Below are 7,608 nucleotides of genomic sequence, written 5' to 3' on the forward strand. Positions count from 1 at the left end.
CTTGGCCTCTTCCCTCTTGGCTGCTGCTGCAAGAAGCTTTAAGGCTGCTGAGGAGGTTGATAATTTTCTTACTGCCTTTGGCATAGTAAATGTCTGGAAATCACTAACTCCAAAGGCCCCAATAGTCTAGGTCAGTGATGGCGAACCTTTTAGAGACCGAGTGCCCAAACTGCAACCCAAAACCCACTTATTTATTGCCAAGTGCCAATACCGCAATTTATAATACTGAGGTTTTAGTTTAGAAAAAACAACTCATACATTCACATATTTTGCGTTAAAAGAAAAACACAATAACAGAGCTTTCAATGATGCAAACTTTTACCTTTCAATAAACAGTTGTTTGTATTTGGCATGCATCCCTCCAGGACTCGTCCTCTGCTCAGCCACCAGACATTATTGCTAGGCTTGCCAGGTCTCCAGCCACCACCTGGAGGTTGGCAGCCCTAGTAGAGGAAGGGAAGGGGGAGGGATGGAGAAAGGAAGGAACTGGGAAAGGAAAAAGAATGAAGGAACTGGGGAAGGAAGGAAGGAAGGGGGAAGGGATGGAGAAAGAAAGGAAGAAGAGGGGAAGGAAGAAGAGGGGAAGGAAGAAGAGGGGAAGGAAGAAAGAAAGAAAGAAAAAGAAAGGGGAAGGAAGGAAGGAAGGAAGGAAGGAAGGAAGGAAGGAAGGAAGGAAGGAAGGAAGGAAGGAAGGAAGGAAGAAAGAAAGAAAGAAAGAAAGAAAGAAAGAAAGAAAGAAAGAAAGAAAGAAAGAAAGAAAGAAAGAAAGAAAGAGGGGAAGGAAGAAAGAAAGAGGGGAAGGAAGGAAGAAAAAGAAAGAAAGAAAGAAAAAAGAAAGAGGGGAAGGAAGAAGGGGAGGGAAGGAGGGAACTGGTAAAGGAAAGAGAATGAAGGAACTGGGGAAGGAAGAAAGGGGGAGGGACAAAGAAAGAAAGAAAAAGAAAGAGAGAGAGAGAAAGAAAGAGGGGAAGGAAGGAACTGGGAAAGGAAAGAGAAGGAAGGAACTGGGGAAGAAAGGATGAAAGGGAGGAAGGATGGAAGGAAGAAAGAAAGTGTCCTGGGTCGGGCCTCAAGCCCAACCCAGGACTTGCTCCAGGGCGCACACCCGAAGTTCTCCCCCCCTTACTGGCAGCTCTGGGGAGGCGGCGAGAGATGTTGGGGCCCAGCGCAGCAGCATCGGTCACTTCCCAGCTGGGAGGGGGCAGGGGAGGAGGGGGCAGCGAGAGCGAGGGCGAGCGCGCCAACACTCGCGACCCCGCCAGCCTGCGGGCGACCTTAGGGGGCAGGGAGGGAGAAGGCAGAGGCCACGCAGCCACTCCCGAGCCAGAGGACTTGAGGGTGGCTCCAGCTACCCCACAAGCTTACAGCAGGAGTCAGGGACGAGTGCGAGCGGGGGAGAGGGGGAGGACGGCGGGAGATGGCAGGCCCTTCTCTGGCAGACGCGCGGCTGTTGAGAAGCCGCCTGGCCCTCCGCAAGCGCCCTGAGAAGGAGGAGGCGGCGGGCGAAAACGGCCGGGGGAGGGGCGCCTGAGGAGGAGGACGATGGCGGCAGCAGCCTGGAGCGGGACTTTTGGGAGCCGCCTGAGGGGGACGAGGAGGAGGAAGGCGGTGAGGAGGAGCTGCTGCTGGAGCCTGAAGGAGGAGGCCCCGCCTCCTTGCTGCTGGCCTCCCCGCCTGTCAGCTGTTGGGGGCGAGAGGGGGGGAAGAGGAAGAAGCCAGCCGCGTGAGTGCGAGGCAGGAAGCTGACGCGCCCATGCACGCACGGTGCTGAGAGAGGGAGGGGCACAGACGACCCAAGGGGCCTTTTGGAGCCCACCCGCGCGTGCCGGCAGAGAGGGCTACGCGTGCCGGAAGTGGCACGCGTGCCATAGGTTCGCCAACACGGGTCTAGGTTCTCTATTTTGGGGGCCTGCAAGATGTAGCTGGCTAAGCAAGTCTTGCCTGGAGCAGCAGGGCTTTCTAACTGGGAAGGTCTGCCTCCTATTGTTTACTTTGCACAAACCCTGCCTTGGAGTGAGTGGGAAATATAACTCAGAGGTAGATAGATGACTCCCCGCCCCCACTGAAGGAGAACCCATTTTCTCATTCTCTTATTCACCATTACTAGCTCTTTCATTGTCTGTTATGGCAAATAGGAAGTCTACAAGTGGAGGCCTGTGAAACTCATGGGGGGGAGAATCCCATCTCCCCCCCAACACTGGTCTCTTGCCAGCTCGCCCAGTGCTGCTCCGGGTGAGCGTGGCGAGGTCTCCTCCTCCTTTTCCCCAGCCCCAGGTCTCTTTCCAGCTCGCCTGGGCCAGCAGCAGGTGGCAGCAGCTGAAAAATGTTGTTTGTGCTTGATTTACAGAATCCTGAATAGCAACTGAGCTGACTTTGTTGCATGGATTTGAAGCCAGCCTTGGCTGTTGAACAAAGAGGCAACCACATGAAAGAATATTAATCATGTGGAAGGAAAGGAGGAAATAATTCTGTTACTCATCATTATGAGTTTTGCCCATTCCATTAAGTTCACCGCAATGCAAACTAGTTGATCAAAATCAAGACAATGAAACAGCCTCTGTTGGGTATTTTTCTATTTTTACCAGCAGATGTTGCTGCTGCCTTGTGAATGAAACTAGAATATAGGATTTTTAAACCCTTTCATGAATATGCTTATTAGAAGCCATTGTTGTGTTAAACATATTTAGTACATATAAATTTATCTCAGCTATTAACTCTCAGCTGGTGATCTTAAGCAATCACTCTGACTGCATCTCCACTTTAATAACTCTCAGGGGTGAAACCAGTGACATTTATTTCTAACATTTATTGACCACTACTCAGCTTAGTCTTTCACAACATACATTGAGAAAAAGTCTGACAAAAATATTAAGGCCTGCTGCACATAGAGGGATTGTACCACCTGACCCCCATCTGTAGTGCATTCAGAGATATCAACCAGGTGTTAGAGAATGGCAGGGCCCAGGTTCTCATATTTTGCCCAGTCCTCTCCCTCCAGGCAACCTATGGGCTCACATTCTTCCATCGACTAGAGAGGAATGGAAGGGAGAATTAGGATTCTTTTATATTCTGTGGGTGTCTTACAGCCCATTTCTGAGCCCAGCGGTAAGTTATATGCAACACTTCTGCAAAAGAAACTGCTGATGGATGACGAAAAAGGTACATTGTTTACTCATTGAGAAGGTCCTTTCCGCTCTGAAGTAGAAGGTCATCTTGGAACTTTGGGTGTTTCTCGTCCCCATTGCTTGGAGAGGCAGGACTAATTCTTAAAGTAACTTCCTGTCTCGGGGTGAGGAACGCCCACACTTCCAGTTTTCTACTGAGAGCTCACGAGAGACAGTCAAACAGGTGAACAGGCAAAACATAACATAACATATGAAAGGAAACATGAACTACAAATTGTCCATGAATGTAATGGCCTTATAGAGTCAACTAAGTGAAAGTGTAGTATACAACTAATGTAATTGGCTGACGTACGGATAGCCACCCTTGGAAGATGAGAGACATCTCCGGGTGGGCAAGATGACCTTCTACTTCAGAGCGGAAAGGACCTTCTCGGTGAGTAAACAATGTACCTTTCCAGCTCTGAAGGAAGGTCATCTTGGAACTTTGGGATGTTCAAGAGCCCTTATTTTGGGTGGAAATCTGAGTCCTCATCTTCCACTACATGTTGTAGAATGCGTCTACCAAATGCTGCCTCTGCGGACGCTAAGGTGTTTATGCGATAATGTTTTATGAACGTGGACGGGTTGGACCACGTGGCAGCTCTGCAAATCTCTTCAGTTGAAGCCTGCTTGAATAAGGCTGCTGAAGTGGCGGTGCTCTGTAGAGAATGTGCTGTGATGCCAGGGGGCACGGTAATGCTGCTTGCTATGTAAGCTTCTTTGATACAGTCTCTGAGGGTTGAGCTGATTGACTGGCGGGACATAGGGAGACCCCTGTTGGGTGCAGCCAAGGAAATGAAGAGAAATTCAGTTTTCCTAATAGTGGCAGTTCTGGAGATATACACGTGTAGGGCCCTTCGTAGGTCCAAGGTATGCCAGGTTGCTTCCCTAGAATTGGAAGGGTTGGGGCAAAAAGAGGGAAGATTGATGTCTTGGTTCCGATGAAAACGGGACTGCACCTTCAGAGTGAAGGAAGGATCGGTTCGGAGGACCACTCTGTCTTTGTGGAAGACGCAGAGATCCTTGTGGATGGAGAGGGCCTTGAGCTCTGAAACACGTCGAGCAGAAGTGATGGCTGTTAAGAATAGAGTTTTCATTCTAAGAAATTTTAGTGGAACCTCTCTCAGTGGCTCGAAGGGCTTGTTGGTCAAAGCCGTTAAGACTGTATTAAGCCTCCAAGTAGGAAATCGATGTGTCACTGGAGGAGTGGATTGTTCTACTCCTTTTATGAAGGCCTTGACCTGAGGGTGGGAAGACAGTGGGATTCCCTCCAGGGAAGGACAAATTGATGCGATAGCTGCGATGTGGCGGCTCTCAGATTTTGACGAACACCATCCTGTAAAAATTGGAGCAGTTGTGGTAAGGCTGGTGAGGTAGGGTCGGCATGCTTGCGATTGCACCATCTGACGAAGGTCTTCCACGTGTAATTGTATATTCTATTGGTAGAAGGGGATCTGGCCTGTATTATGGTGGAAGCGACTTCTTGGGATAGGCCAAGGGCTAAAAGCCTGTCCCTTTCAATCTCCAGGCGGTTAGTTGAAACCAACCTGGGTCCAGATGAGACATGGGTCCCTGCCTGAGGAGGTTGGGCGTTGTTGGAAGATGCCAAGGAGGTTGGACGGACATTTCCATCAGTGCCGGGAACCATGGACGGCGTGGCCAATTTGGGGCTATTAGGATAATCTCCGCACTCTCTTGACGTATCTTCCGTATTACCTTGGGTAGGATAGGAAGAGGTGGGAAGGAGACCCTGTGGCCATGGGGACAGGAGAGCGTCTACCTTCTCAGCCTCCCTGTGGAAGAATCTGGAGAAGAAACGGGGAACTTGACGGTTCTGTACGGTGGCGAACAGGTCCACGTCTGGAATTCCGAAGAGGTCCGTCACTGACCGGAACATCTGGCGGTCTAGGGCCCATTCGCCTTCGATGATTGACTGGCGGCTCAGCCAATCCGCCTCGAGGTTGTGGATACCTTGAATGTGTTCCGCTCTCAAGGATAGGAGATGTTTCTCTGCCCATGAAAGGATGGTGGTGGCCTCCTTGTTCAGTGCTCTCGATCTGGACCCTCCCTGCTTGTTGATATGGGCCTTGGAGGCCACATTGTCCGTCCTTATAAGAACGTGGTGATGTTGCAGTATGGGTTGGAACTTCAGGAGAGCCAGGTGGATGGCCCTTAGTTCGAGGAAGTTGATGTGCATCTTGGCCTCCAAGCGGGACCAGATGCCCTGGATGAAGGTACTTAGTGCAGTTGCTCCCCAACCTGCGAGGCTTGCGTCGGTGAAGACCTGTATGGGTGCTTCGTGCAGGTAGGACTGACCCGATGTCAGGTTGTTGGGGTTGGACCACCAAAGGAGGCTGCTTCTGGTTTCTGTATTCAGGTTTATTCGCTTGTCTATCTTGTGGGCGATAAGGAGCTGGAACGGTTGAAGGGCGTTCTGTAGGGGCCTGGAGTGGAAGCGGATCCATGGTCCCAAGCCTATGCAAGAAATCATCGAACCAAGGAATCTTGCGAGGGCCATGAGTCGATGATGTGGTGCCCTGGCTATTGCCCTTGCTGTTATGGCCAGTTTCATCGCCTTGTCCTGGGGAAGAGATACTATGTTTAGGTTGGAGTCTATGATGGCCCCTAGATGGCGGATATGCTGCGATGGAATCAAGGAACTTTTGGATTTGTTGATGATGAACCCGTGACGTTCTAGTGACTCAATTACTCGATCTGTGTGTTGAGAGGCTAATATGATGGATGGAGCGCAAATCAGCAAGTCATCAAGATAGGGGTGCAATTGGATCCCCTCTCTTCGAAGCGAGGCTACGATGGTAACTAAAATCTTGGGGAAAACACGTGGGGCGGAAGCCAGACCAAAAGGTAATGCCCTAAACTGCAAGTGTAGGCCCATGTAAGAGAACCGTAGGAACCTCCTATGTGATGGGTGAATGGGCACATGTAGGTATGCTTCAGTTAAGTCTATCGAAGTCATATGGGTGCCAGGGCAAAGAGCCTCAATGATAGACCTGAGAGTTTCCATACGAAATATTTTCTTTTGGACGAAGCGATTTACGTATTTAAGGTCTAGAATCGCCCGCCAGTCCCCATTTCTCTTAGGGACGGTAAAAAATATAGAGTAGATTCCCATGGACTTCTCTGGGGGTGGCACCTCCTCTATTGCCCCTATGTCTAGGAGGTGTGAAATGGCATTTAAGGTAATCTTGTGCTTTTCGGGCTTTTTATAAACTGGGGAGGTTATAAACCTGTCTTTGGGTAGTGTATGAAATTCTATAAGGTAGCCTGATTGAATGGACTGGAGGACCCAGGCGTCCGCCTGGGAACTGATCCACTGTGGGAGGAACCGCTGAGGTCTGCCGCCCACAATGGTACTCTTATTGCTTGTTTCCTCTGGGGAACTTGTCGAACTTGTCGAATTTGTCCCCTTTGAATGACTGGGAGGGAGGTGGACGTCCGAACCTATTAAACCTCCGAAAGGAGCCACGCTGAGATGACCAGGAAGGACGCCTCTGATCTTGCCTGAACCTAGAAAGGGTGTGGGAGGAGCGGAAGGTTTGGGGATACTGAGTGTGCCTAGGATCCTTTCGTTGGTTCTTAAGCATGTACTTGTTCTTTTCTTTAGTATCGACTAGCATTTTGTCTAGTCTTTCCCCAAATAGTTTACCTCCCTTAAAGGGATGGGCTAGAAGTATGGCCTTGGATTGGTAATCGACTTGCCAAGGTCTGAGCCAAAGAGCCCGGCGGATGGCTGTGTTCGAGGCTGTTGCCCTGGAGGCAAATATCAGCGCGTCAAGGGACGCGTCTGCCATGAATGAGGAGGCCTGCAGGACTCTGGATAAACCCTCAGCTACCCTCTTGTCAGCAGTGGGAAGAAGCTTTATTAGCTTTTTGGTCCAAGCGTTAGTAGCCCGAGCCATAAGGGCCGTGGTGGTATTGGCCTGTATGGTGAGTGCGGAGGCCTCGTGGACCTTCCTAGAAAGAAAATCCATTTTTCTGTCTAACATGTCTTTGATGAACCCACCCCCATCTTCTGTAAAGACGTCTGAGGTTTGGAGTGCAGTTACCGCAGCATCCACTACGGGGAGCTCTAACATATCCATTGCATATGGAGCCATGTCGTACAGTTTCTTGGCAGAGCCAGAAAACTTTATTGTGGAGAGGTTTATCCCATTCAGCTCTTATAAGGTTTTCAAAGTGTACAGGTAATGGGACCTTAACAATGTGGGAGTCTCCTTGGGGGAAATAATCTTTAGAACCTCTGCGTTTTATTTTTGACTGAGGTTCCTCCGAGGTCTCTGGTTCACTTAAAAGGTCTAGGGCAAATAATGCCTTGGCTAGGAGTGACTGGTAGTCCTCATGGTTAAACAGTCTAGGCTGTTGTTCCTGAGTAGTGGGGAGTTCTTCATCAGAGATGAATTCGCCTTCTTCCAAATCCCCAGCT

This window comes from Euleptes europaea, chromosome 6 (genome assembly GCF_029931775.1).
Source record: "Euleptes europaea isolate rEulEur1 chromosome 6, rEulEur1.hap1, whole genome shotgun sequence".
In the NCBI taxonomy this organism is placed as follows: domain Eukaryota; kingdom Metazoa; phylum Chordata; class Lepidosauria; order Squamata; family Sphaerodactylidae; genus Euleptes; species Euleptes europaea.